Source organism: Lepidothrix coronata, unplaced genomic scaffold (genome assembly GCF_001604755.1).
Source record: "Lepidothrix coronata isolate B3197 unplaced genomic scaffold, Lepidothrix_coronata-1.0 Scaffold133, whole genome shotgun sequence".
Taxonomy (NCBI): Eukaryota; Metazoa; Chordata; class Aves; order Passeriformes; family Pipridae; genus Lepidothrix; species Lepidothrix coronata.
Window position 1 is genome coordinate 937,600 of NW_016690313.1, and position 8,755 is coordinate 946,354.

General features: G+C 37.2%; 1 long non-coding RNA gene across 3 annotated transcripts in view; it reads left to right on the top strand.

The window, feature by feature from the left end:
• Nucleotides 1-6,537, top strand: part of LOC108503203 — a 78,014-nt gene extending 71,477 nt beyond the window's left edge. For all 3 annotated transcript variants that reach the window (XR_001876759.1, XR_001876760.1, XR_001876762.1), the window contains 2 exons: nt 6,109-6,319; nt 6,460-6,537. This is a non-coding gene — a long non-coding RNA (uncharacterized LOC108503203). The remainder of the gene's footprint in view (nt 1-6,108; nt 6,320-6,459) is intronic.
• Nucleotides 6,538-8,755: the final 2,218 nt, after the last annotated feature.

Consider the following 8,755-nt stretch of genomic DNA (forward strand, 5'->3'; position numbering starts at 1 on the left):
ACGTGTGGCTACACTTCCTGGAGCGTTCTTTTATTCCTTGCCTCTCCTGAGCACTTCTGAGGGTGAACTCTCTGTTCAGAGCTCAAACTCAGTCTCTCACTGTTTCTCAGAGTCCTGGCTTGATGTTCCATTGTCAGCCCTCCTTTGCAGACAGATTTTCCTCACAACACCGCTGTGGTGGAAGTCCAGTCTCTAGGGTTTTATTCAGAAGAACTGTAACAGGTCTGGGTTTTAACAAAGCTTTTAAATGCATCCTCAACTTCAGTAACTGTTACTTTTATAAGATTAGTTTCCTGTATCTTCTCTGAGTTCCTCAATGAGTAGTTTCACCCAGGAGGGCACCTGATTTCCCTGGAAGGCAGAATCTCATCACTCCTTAAGAGACAAAAGGAACGGCCAGAAATGCAGCTGCATCTGATCATAAAAAAAACACCAAAAAATTACAAGTTTCAAAACACCTGGAACTGTCCTGCAGCCACCCAGAGGCTCAAAGGTGTGAGAGGCATTACTGGAGAGCAGTGAATTCTGAAAGCCCAGGGTAAGTGCAGTGGTGCTCATCAGAGCCACCCTTGTTTGCACAGACCCCATGAGCTGCAAATCGGTGGAACAGCTGGGATTATACAGTGTGATCCTGGATTTACACTCTGAAAATACACTGATGAGCTTTTCCTGTTGGGCTTTCCCTATTGATCTGCCTCCTGAAGTGCATTGAATGTTCATCATGATGGTTTGGTGGGAAAAGGCTGTTGTTTCTTCTGTATTTCTTTATCATTTAAAAAATGTTCTGTAGTCCAAGGAAGTGCTGTAAATATTTTGAAACATGGATTAAGTTTATTTCCTATGTGAACCCGTGCTAATTCCACAGGATGAAACAATGATTATGATTTTTTCTCCAGTTTTATTCAGCTCAACAGAAAAGAAACTTTGATTTCTATGTCACTGTAAAGAATACGTCAAATATTGGTTTTTAATGAAAATAACCTTACTTTAAAATTACTGAAGTTTGTAATTTTTAACAAGAATCCAATCTAGACTAGACCTGTGAATGGTGTTAAAACACTTCTACATGTGAACAGCTTAACAGACATGAATATATCTCCCCTGAGTTTCTTTTTGGAATGAACAAAATTATTTGCAGAACCTCTAATTTTTATTCTTAAATCTCAAATGTCAGAATTTACTTTAACTGGTTAGGCTGGAGGATAAGGAATCTTACCCTGATTGTAGCTAGATGAACAAAAATAACATTAAAATTCTCCTTTTCCTCCCAAGTCTTAATTGAGATGATTCAGCAACTATGGGGTTTGGTCTCTTTTAAAGAAGAAACGTGAAACAGTACAAAGACACGTTAAAGTTGCTATTTATTCAGAAAACCTTAAGGTCAGTTATAGTTAGGGTATTATTCCTTTAACTGTCATATATAAAATAAATGGTCAAATACGTTATTTCCTCTAATCTTCAGCCATTTTATCTTTATGAAATTAAGCAAACATTTACAAATATTCCTAGAGAAATCGGGGACTCGATGAAACGTGTGAATTCTCCAACAGGAGTGCATCTACAAAATATACAAAATAAAGCACAGGGCAGGCCCGGTGCAGAACTGTGTGGTGGTGATGGTCTGGTTTTCCTGGGACAACCAGCAGCCACATCTCTTTTCCCATACATAAATGGCAGTTAGCAATAGCTAGAAACAAAAGGCCCCTCTCTCACTCCCTGAATACAGTGACATTCATTCTCAGAGAAGCAGGGGCAGCTTTTTGAAAGCGGACTTCTTCAGTCCAACAATAACACACAATGAGTTATTGACTTGTTTATATATGGAGCTCTTTTCAGTAACTAACTCTGACTCCCCACAGTCTGGACAAATGATTGATTTCGTTGTTAGAAAAAGAGAAAGCTCTTGCACTAAACTCTGTAGTGCAAACTACTTTTTCCCCATTTGTTCCCCCACTGAATAGGACCTTATTAAAATGCACTTTCCAAAAAATACCTGCAGCTGGCCTTTATAAGCATGTTTTGTATATATAAATAAGTAATTTGTCCCACTCTTTTGTATGGTAACAAACCATTGGAGAATCTTGTCAACATATATATGAAGGTTGAGTGTCATAGGATTTTGATTAAACAATATTATTTATATTGGTATGCATAAAAAGCGTAATTGTAAAGGTATTTACAGTAGGTGTTTGCTATTTGATTTCAAATAATAACTTTTTAAAGTTAATAGGCTTGATGGGTTTTTATTGAAAGATCTCCTTTGGACACCAGTTGTTAAAATAATATGCATAAATATGTTATTCTGATACTTTTATATCTATGGTCAACTAAAAAATATTTGAATAACTATTAATTGATCTTTTAACTTTTGCAAATTTTTGTAGTATATGATTTATTTTGTTTTATTTTTTATATGCTCCTTATGTTCATTCTTCATATACATATATACACAGCACTTTATTTTAAAGAAAACGAGTCTTCTTATATCCTCTTTTATTACTGTGTGTTTTCTTTTATAAATAAATAAGTACTTGCTTTCTTTTTGACAAATTTAAATGCTAAGACATATCACTTAAAAAGATGCTGCAAGTGTCCAACAGCTGCGTTGCAGGAACGATTTTTCTGTAGCAAAGAAAGGATGCAGAGATCTCCTGAGCCCTGCAATTTGTTAATTACACAACACTGCCGGCAGTTAAGGGCTCATTAGGATGGTGCTGAAGGTGTTTCCTACTAACACACATAGAAATGTAGTGAATTAAAGGAGCTAATGCCACCTTACTGCTCATTCTCCAGGTTCTTACACCTGTGAGGTTGTGGAAGCCGTGGCCCACAGGATGTAAAATGTGAGCATTTTGCTGCAATTAAACATAAATACTGCAGAAAGCTACTCAAGTGAGAAGGAAATAAGGGAGCATAGCCCTTGTATCCATGTGAATATTCTTTGTGTTCCTTACAGGGCAGGAGGGACTTTTGATTTTACTAATTTGTATTCTTTTCAACTTTTGTGTATGATTTTCTTCTTTCTTCTTGCTTTTCATTCTTAATCTTTAACCTGTTTTCCAAACAAAAATATTTTTGCTTATCATGCTGAACTTCCTTTTTCTTTCTTTATTTTTCCTAAAATAATTTAGCTCCATTTTGGAGTCCTAGCACAGACAGCTCACCAATTTCCACCTCTCATTAGAATTGCCCAGGCAGATCTGTTTAACTAAATAAATAATATTAACATAATATATGATATTCTGATGTTCACTAATGCTTACTAGAACCTAGTTAGAATTACCAAAGATTTAATAAAAAAAAAAAAAAAACACCACAAAACCAAGTGGGTAAGTTGTGAGGGGAAAAAAAATTAACTAAATTTCTCTGCTCTTCTCAATTTTCATAGGAACACCAGGGACTGGCACACTTTTGAGAGTGTGCAAAAAGCAAAAAGTGCTTGGAAAGAGCTTTATTTTCTGTAGGAGTTCATGTGCAGAGCAGAAAGTTGCTGCAGAAATTAATGCCTGTCTTGTTATCCTTAACTTCTGTGCATCTGGCTTGGGGGTGTAGATCAGGAGCTCACAGTATCATCATTCTTAACGGGTTGTGGGGCCTTGGGGGAGGAAAAGGAAGAGCTATTCTTCTGTGTAGCTTCTGTAGCCTTTTGTGAGGACCCAGAGATCCATCGGATTTTCCTGTGATCTCAACGTATCCCTACTTACAATTGACTTGTCCCTCCCCCTGTGTATCTGAATGTCCCGGGACAGACCCTCAGCTGCACTCAAGTGGTGTCAGCTGAAGTTGGTGGCTTTTTAACTCGTTTAATTGAGTGATGTGCAAACCTGGACTCACGCCTTCTTTGCCAAAGCCTTTCAGAAACTCTGTGACCAGTAGCTTTGTGGAGCTTTGGGGCTTTTATTCTCTCCTGCAGCTTCAGGTGTTACACAAAGAACCACACAAGGACGGTCAGAAACAGATCCTGCTCTTTGAAAGATTATGCTGTGGAAGTGTTTTTGTTTATTGGACAAGTTACGCTCGTCTGACCGGAGAAACATACCTTTTCTGAAATGTAACCAACAGTTTAAATGTTTTCCACTCAGTACAGTCCCATTCAACAGTGGTAAACGTGATGCAAGAATAAAATTAAGTGTGTATGCAGAAAAAACCAGGACACTGGGTGCGTGGCTTTCATTTTCATTAAAGAGAAGTGCGGATTCAGAATGCAAATTTGCAAAGAGCTGTGACCGAAACCAACTCTTTTGGCTTAAGCTTTTTTTTGAATTTTCTTTAAAGATGTTTTACTTTATTTTTACTTATGCATGAAATTACAGATGTATGTGCTCTGAGATCCTTAATAGTGCCCTGAGTATTTCTCAAAATAAAGCTCTTGGATCCTTTGTGAGCATCCAGGCATTTTCTCATCTTTAGGATCAGAATTTAAACACTATTTTCTGTCAAATGACAGGCATGTGCTGTACAGCTAACTTTGTCAGCCCTTAGCTCGTGGCAGGAAGAAAGCCTCTCTGTGCTAAGGCTAACAGTAATCATTTTTAACTTTTATATTTACTTAAAAGCTTACCCATCTGCTCCCAGTTCTTCTGGTTTCCTTTTGAGCTGTAATTGCTGAAGGCCGGTGGGTGTACTGGTGTCAATCAAATCTCCTGGTGACAGCAAGCATATACAGAGCCTTTTTTTCCTTTCTGGAGATTTCATTTACCACACTCAGATGAATAGTTTCAATTGTTTCCAACTTTGGGACAGTAGATGAAACCCTGATTTCATTGAAGTTAATGTCTGATCCCGACTGACAGGTGTCTCAGGGAAGGCAAAGGCATCTCAGAATTCCCACTTTTCAGGGTGGGATGTGTAGACATGAGGCCAATCCCTACCACAGGTAGGGTACAAGCAGAGTTTAAATAGGACCCCCTCAGTGAGCTGGAAAGTGAAACTTTTAAACAGCCATAAAAAAAGCCATTGACTGATGTTAAAACTAGGATGGTCTTAGTTTCTTTTTAACCTCATCTTTACTGCACATGACTTAGGCATAGTTTTCGCCACTTTAAAATAGAGAAAAATGTATTTAGGATATATGAAGCTCTTAGGCTATTCATTCTGAAAAGTGTCTTTTGTTATAACTATATTACAAGCCAAGGAACTCTAATAACATTTAAAACATATGCCTTTTCAATTGGATGCAGAATAAAAAAAACAAATTGACAGAAAAATGCTTATATGAAAATGCATAAGAAAATACCATATATGTTTATATTAAAGTGTTCCATAAGGGTTTTTAATCCATGTGTCTGTACCATTTTATAATTCGGTCTTTGGCTGGAGTTTGCTTTTAGTATTCAGAAGGGAAAAATCATTAGATATTTTTTCAGTAGTAACAGAGGAATTATACTTAAAGCCAGAGGAAGTAAGTGAATTACATCAAGCAATTTCTGTTGAAAAAGAAGAGAAAAAGAAGACCAAGAAGACTATATTTTGAAGGCTAGAAAAGTTATTTTTTTTAACTGACTTTAAAGCTTCACATAAAAATAGGACATTTTTTTACCACTCTGCCTCTTAGTGACCCAGTAAAGCAATGGCAAAGAGTAATTTTGGGATACAGTTTTCTGAATCTTTAGATTTACAGCTTTTTAAGTGGAGTACTGTGATCCACAGATGCAAGGAGTAATTTCCCTAACAGAGATATCAAGAGCTGTGCTAGGCAAGAGCTGGGAACTTGATATTTTTCTGTGCTTTGTTTTGGAACACACAAAAAAGAACTCCAGGATGCCTGTATGTATATATATATATGTGTGTGTGCGTGTGTGATTATTTTAAATTTAAACTCTAGTTGGCTTATGATCCTGTTGTATTAATCAATTTACCCCTGCTTATCAGAAACAACTAAATACCTTGTGAGGTCGGCATCAATACTGACAGGCAGAGAAAACCAGTCCTTATTGAAGTAAATGAACCTTATGATGGATGATGGCTATTAGGAATATTTTTTTGTAAAACAATTATTCACATTCTGGAATATGCATTCCCCATCCCAATTTTGTTATCTTTCTTTATCTTCCTAATCCCACGTTTAGTGGTCTGACATGAACTCTTTAACTGTCTTCTCTTTTCTAGCCCTTTCTGTGTAAAACTACACTGAAGATTAACTTCTAACTCAAGGACAAATCAAAAATTGAGAAGTGTCATTAGGATCCATCCATAACAATCAAATATTGTTTTTTACTGACGTCTGACATTGCTCAAAAAGAATTAAGAGCAGCTCGTTCCTGGTTTCACATAAGGAGCAGCGCAGAGCTGCTTATTCTGCCCCCAAAACAGAATTTTGGTAAGTGCAATTTCCTTCTTCTTCCATCATTGTGCCAGAATAGAAATAAATTTTGTTGACCCTCTTGCTGGCACAGATTTGTCCCTCATGGACCTCTTCACTAACTCTGTTTCCTCTATTTCCATGATGAAAATGTGTAGCCATGATTCAGTCCTCCCTCCTTGCTGCTGCCAGCCCACTTTCTGCCAAAGTGTTTTGGAACAAAGGAAAAACACCCCGTGGCTGGGTGGGAAGGATGGGTAAGAAGCTTGAAATGAGGTAAAAATTCAATATATTCCAAAACATTCTGTGTAGTTGCTCTCAGTGTGTTTAATGTCATCCATGACCCCAGCACTGAGTTGGACCAATGTAGAGGATGGATTCATCCTGCCTTTAGCAAGAACCTCCCTGCCTGCAGGGATTATATCTCATACAGCCAATATAAGGTTAGGTAGAGATCACACTTTTTATCACTTCTGCAACTTCCTAAAGAAACTGGATGTTTTTTTCAACTTTCGTTTCCCACGTTTTTAAATACATGATTCCTTTCGCCTGCAAAACTATTTTTAAAAGAGAGATTTCAACGTAGCAAAGTGTTTTGTATTCAGTTAAGAATTCAAGTAACTCCTTTGCTTTTGTTAGAACTGTGGTGCTGCTCTAATTATAAACATTAAACTCTATTCTGCTCTTTTAGGGGAAAAGTGTAGTTTACAATGTCAAGACTCAGTAAGCTAATCATAAGATTATGCAGGGAATATTATAATGAAAAGCTATTAAATCAAGCATTTTCCTTACAATATTTCATGCGGTGAAGTTGACAGCATATTTTATAAATGAAACATTAATACAGAATTCATGGCAGTAAAAAGTCAAGAATTATTTCAGCATAAGTTTCTGGATGGCAAAAAAGTATTAGTCCTTCAGACTTAATTATTATTAAGTATTAGTATTATTAAGACTTAATTGTTATTAATACATGCATTTTATTGGAAAGATACTAGTAAATATGTATTAACATTTCATTTCCTGAAGTAATTAAAAATATTTTTAGAATTATATCAATGATACTTCATTTCCCTACCAATAACTTGTATTTGCCAATAACTTGTCTCAGTAACATTACTTTTCCTTGCCAAGAGCTGGAAAAGTAATTAGTCATCTACTAATTTCTTACAACTCATATTTTTCTTCAATAAAACTGACTCACTAAACAACAGATCCATGTAGACCTCAGTCTTGATCTCCTTGCTTTGGCAGAAATCCTAAACTATCTGCCTGAAGTTGGCATGAATAGCTTTTTTTATGTACTTGGTGATTTTATCTCTGCCTGCTAAAAGCAAGTACCAAAAAAAAAGAAAAAAAGCTCTTAATGGCCCATCACTTACTAACAGAAATATGGAGGTAGAAGACAAACGCTATTTATTATTACCATAACAAAAATATGCCCAGAACCACCCTTGAAATGCTTAGAAGGCCATGAAAATAAAAAGGAACAACGAAATTTAGGTAGAGAAAGAACCATGTATCGTGGGCAAAATATTAAATATGTTTATGGTTCTAGATGCTTCAGATTTTCCAGTAAATGTCATTCAGTTAGTTCAGGGACACTACATTTTCTGCATGGAGCTTGAAAATTAACAACCCAGCTATACAAATCCACTTGATTTATTTTAATATTGTGAATCAAATGCAAGAGCCGTTCAGGGTGTTCTCTGCTCTTCAGCAGGGTGTTCTACCTCTCCTCCTAAAGACTTCTGGCACGCTAGAAAGTGTGGAAGTGGTGACAGGTACTGCACCACCCAGTGCTCAAACACCTCGTTTGGGAACAGGCACGCTTCTCTTGGAATTCTTTCAGGAAGAATTTCTTCCCAGAAATGGTGATTGGATATTGGAACGGGCTGCCCAGGGAGGTGGTGGAGTCACGGAAAGACTGGATGTGGCACTCGGTGCCATGGTCTAGTTGACACGGTGGTGTTTGGTTGGACTTGATGATCTCAGAAGTCTTTTCCAGCCTAATTGATTCTGGGATTTGTGAGTCTGGACATTTGCACCTTTGCACCTGGGAGCAGCTTTAACCTGTGGACAACCAGGAGGAAGTGAGGAGCTGAACTGAGCAGCACGGCCTGCAAAGTGAGTGCTGGCTGCAAGGTGGTCACAGTTCTTTGATTCTCTCTGGAATTGTGACATCCATCCCCAGAGAATGTCAGCCCCTTTATTATGTCTTTTGGATAACTCAGTTGGTTGTCCATATTTCACGTGTCCTCCAATGTGGATATTAATTTCATTATCACTCAACATTAGCCTGAATACCTGAACAGTAGTGCTTCCATGTTAAATGGCCAGCTTTATCTTTGAACATTCCTTATGTTTGAAATTAATTCAGTAGTATTTCCGTGTCAAGTGGCCAGCTTTGTCTTTGAATATTCCTTTATTTTGAAATTGGTCTAACTAGACAAT